The following is a 4,566-nucleotide window of genomic DNA, read 5'->3' on the forward strand; positions in this document are numbered from 1 at the left end:
ACTAGTAAAGAAAAAAGGCGTGATTAACAAAAGATGCAGCCGTTCTATTTCCATTCTCCTCGTTTGATAAATATGTTTGTTATTTGCTGCTAAAGAGTTTTTCATAATTTTCGATGACTGGCGCGACAAATGCAGCTTCTTTTATTACGAACACATTGTACAGAGCCACATTACGTAGCAACAACGTTGGATCACAGTTCGCAATTTTATTTATTTGTTAAAGGACGTGGGTGTTCCACAGACACACAGTCTTTCCTTGCGCCTTTCTCTGAAAGCACATTGCAGTTTTTTTATGCGCTGTTTGCGGCACGCTTTTCTCCGCACACTTACCAGCTATTCAAGTAGCATTGGCAATAAACTGATTTCTCAAATAATGCGTGTTTGTTCCTTTTTATTTCAAAGCACCAGAAAGTCTAGCTTGCGGGTTTGCCATTTATGCTGCCCTGGGAATAGAAATTATTTCACGCCACGTAAGATTATGACGTCTGGAAGGAGTATATTGCACCGATGGCTTTGCGTAGGCACTACGCATCAGCAGAGAAAAAGGTGTCCTCAGTCATTGAGAAGCATTATGAAATCAATTTATTCTATGTAATCTTTCATTGCAGGGCGAATCGTTACTCGTAGATGTATTCGAGTTGCGGGCGCGTCGTTTCGTGGTCTCGTTGGAGGCAGTCGGGGATAAGAGGTGCTTCTTTAACCGTAGAAGCCGTATCCACGGCGGTAGCCTCCGTAGCCGCCATAGTAGCCACGGCCGTAGCCACCGTAACCACCATAGCCGCGGCCGTAGCCTCCGTAGCCATAGCCGCGTCCGTAGCCACCGTAACCGCCGTAGCCGAACTGGGCGGCTGCCAGGCTGCACAGAGCGGCCAGCACGACGAGGGCGAGGAGGATGGACTTGGTGCTTGCGGCGATCATGACTGCGGCTGAACTGGAAAAGAACACGCATGCATGAACACAATGTCACTACATAGCATAAAGGAGCTTCACCCTCAATCTATCACAAAAGCCAATGCACAGTGTGTGTGGGGGAAGAAGGGGGGGGTTAAATTAGAAGTGCCTGTTTTATGCTGGCTAATGCTACAGAGGTGTTAAGGGCATTAGCATAGAAGTATACTAATGTATCACTGTGAAGCATACAGGAAACATTGCAAGGTTTAGTCTGCCAGAAATCATTGTTGGACATTGGAGTTGCACTTAAGCTGAATACCTGCGAAGTCTGGGCATATAATGTTGAATTCTAAGCTGGAATGTGTAGTCGTTCTTGTGACCTACTCGATGATCCATTTAATTATAAGTTTCAAGCATTCACTAAGCTAAAATTCACATTTTTATGGAATTCATGTCCCGTGAGCTTTTGTTACCGGCTGTACATGCCAGCTAAGATCCCAGATCGAAAATACTATATTAAAAATCTCTGTCGGAACTTTGCTATAGCAAAGTAGCATGTGCCCATATGGGCACATGCCTCTGAGAAAGACACAGAATAACATAAGCTGCTTTGCATTCTCCTAAAGTTTCAATAAAAGCTTGCCATTATGAGTATAAATGGTATAGCACAGATTAGGAACGCACTTTTCTGTTGTCCCCGTGCTGTGTCCTTAGCATTATTAACGTAAAAAGAGCTCCGAGTTGTTCGCTGATTGTTACTACAGACAAAATTAATAAGGCGGCCGCGCTGTTAGAAGTGGTACGTAGAGAATAAACGAGAAAACCACTTCTCCTTCGCAAACTAATTTTCGAAGCTCGTGGAATCAAATAAAGTAAATTAACATTTTGTTCGCACATGAAATCAACCAAATGGAAGCGCGCGGAAGTGTCATGTGCCGCGTCGCGTTTTATTCGTTATTGGCTTCGTTTCTGCACAGGAGAGTCGTGTCATAGGCCATCTATCTTGTCGAAAAGCAGGGAAAACGTAACGAGCCCACAGAATCAACTTCCCAAAAGGCGCTACCGTGCAGATTTTCACGATTATACAGAACACGCTTTCTCATTCCATTCATGCTGGTATCTGCGAGCTCTATCTTAAAGGTTTGGCAAGAAAAATTCACAGGAAGCACGATATTATCGCTTCGTGATATGGCACTAAGCAAAGCTTGACGTTTGGCTTAGTTATGTGATTTTTGATAACGAAAACAAGCAGGTTCTATTTTTTCTCGATCTCTGCCGCGTGTCCCAGGGGAAAAGCTTAAACAGCTAGTGTTTTAGTTATAATGGGCTTCAAGAAGATTTAAATTTAAATATTTTCGTGACTACTTGCGAAGACACGAAATAAATTACGTGTCTACATACACAGATAAGCTAATAAGTAAACTAATGACACAGTGAACCCGTGCCGACCGTGAAATTGGCTCTCTTGTCTTCTGCCTCAAGTATTTCTCTAATCAGTGGTCGTTTGCATCGCAAGAGTTGGAAATAGATACAGGCAGTGTCAAATGTTTAGGGAATGTTAGATCTCAGAAGAAGCAGGGCTCGCACTCGGAAAAAGCCCTCACCTAGAATTGACCGTAAGAAAAAATGCCAGCCAATCGGGATGCCGGGCATATTGGCGAAGGCGGCCACCCATTGGCAGTGAGCCCTTACAGACGAAAAGCTTTGTCAATTTGGACCCCAATATCTCCACAGCATAGAGAAGCAGCTTGAACTTCAAGTGTGCTACGTGTACCACTGTGCGCGACTAACTTGGTGTTGTACCGTTTTATTCATTACAAGCTAAGACTGCGTTTACATTCAACTCGGCGCTGACATCTGAACCCGCATCCCGTATTGTGTTGGCTCCACCTGCACTTATAAAAATAAGTTTTCACAAGAACACCAACGGCAGAAACACATAGCGCCAATTGACAACGCTGTTAATTATTCTCGCTAAGAACGCGAGAGTTGCACGCTTCCAATAAGGTGCGCGTTCGGTTGCCACGACGTGTACCTAAAGTGGTGGCCTCTGTTTCAGTCTGGTGTTCCTTCTTAATTCAGAAACCATCTCTGCGTGACGCTTAAGCATCTAGCAGTATTTTGAATTTCACTGCCTGCTTACGCTCCGTCTATGGAAGAAATGCAGGTTTATGGCTGCTTACTCTGCTGCCGGGCGGACGACCATTTTCTTTTTCATAGGAAACGGTCCACCCCTTATCACTAGCGCAGTGCAAATCCAGCAGTGTCACGCGCAGTTGTGTCGAAAGGACCTAGTTTGATCCAGTTCGTGTTTCAGGAACTCAATCCTAAAACATGAATTTGCTCTCGGACGTATTACCCTTTTGTCATGTGCCAATTGGGGCGGCAAGAGCAGCTGTTCGGCGTGCTATAGCGTTAATTCCTCAAAATTCGACCGATTCTTGCCAAAGGAAACTTTATTTTGCTGCTAGAAGGAGATGTTTGTCTAAAGCCAAGAAATAATTAAACATTTACAGGCCCCGAAAAGAAGCGAAATTTAGTTCTGCCTTCGTAACTGCTCATTTGAGAGTCATGGTGTCCACGATGGGTTTCAGATTAAGTTTTCGGTTGAATTTAGGTAAACACAGTTGCTCAGGTGTGGCGGCCGTATTCAAATTTGACGTTAACCACGGAAATAAAATCTTTGTGATAACATGTATGAACCCCTCTCCACCCCATTCCCCCGAACTTATTTGGCACGATTAGGTATAAAAACACAGAATACGTAGGCGTGTGGGCATAGCACCTAGAAACATCTGCTTCGTTAATATTGAAACCTGCCAATCAATCTCACCTGAGACTTCGAAGACGCTGATGCGGCAATGAGGGCGTTCTGTTGGTTTCGGTGTTCTCGGTGCCTCGCTTTTATACGGCTCCCCACCAGACACGTGAGTCTGCCTACCCTCGTGTCAGTCTCAAGGCCACGTGACGGGAAAACCCCCGTCGGGCGACTGTCGCTTTCAGAGCTCCCAGTAACCAAGCGGCGAGGCCGAAGATTGACTGCTAGGGGAGAGTGGGCGAAACCACGTCTCTTTTCTGCAAAAGATTATTATCGCGAGAAGTGGGATGGCAGCACGTCCGTTCTTCCAAGCACTAAATGCAAGAACCTGCTGACCTTCTTTCGTGTGTGCCCGTGCGACTGGCTATTTCACCTGGACTGTGATTGCCATAAGTGAGGGAGCATCGCCCGTATGCTGAAATGCCAATGACAATATGCGCAAAAAAAATGGAGGGCGGGGCCGGGGGCGCACCCGCGCGGTAGAGTGCTGTCCTGCGTGTATATGCGATTTCAGTATCCCTATCTTTATCTCGCTCTTTACTTCTTCCCACACTATACGCTTTTGTGCGTGTGTTTAGCATACGCGACGGAAGTTTCGATGCTGCTCTTCTGTTGCTGTATTCTAAAGGTCGAAGCCTCTGAAAATTAAGTCTTCTTTCTTAGAAAACGCACCGCAAATTTCAGTTGTAACTTAGATCACTGTTCTTCAGTGATAGAGATCTGCGCTGTGGTGTCAGCATTCCTATCAAAATAAAAAAAAAGTGTTATCGCTATAGCGGGAGACAAATGGTGTAGCAGAGGTTTATTCTACCTCTCACGCTCTGCTGCTGCCAGTACCTGTACAACTGTACATTGCA

General features: G+C 45.2%; 1 long non-coding RNA gene across 1 annotated transcript; it reads right to left on the reverse strand.

Moving 5' to 3' along the window:
- Positions 1-564: 564 nt before the first annotated feature.
- On the reverse strand, positions 565-4,058 carry LOC129384721 (uncharacterized). Its single transcript, XR_008612376.2, has 2 exons — positions 3,725-4,058; positions 565-931 (listed from the first exon to the last, which is right to left on the reverse strand). It is a non-coding gene; the product is annotated as an uncharacterized lncRNA (long non-coding RNA).
- Positions 4,059-4,566: the final 508 nt, after the last annotated feature.

The sequence above is a fragment of the Dermacentor andersoni genome, chromosome 4 (genome assembly GCF_023375885.2).
Source record: "Dermacentor andersoni chromosome 4, qqDerAnde1_hic_scaffold, whole genome shotgun sequence".
Taxonomy (NCBI): domain Eukaryota; kingdom Metazoa; phylum Arthropoda; class Arachnida; order Ixodida; family Ixodidae; genus Dermacentor; species Dermacentor andersoni.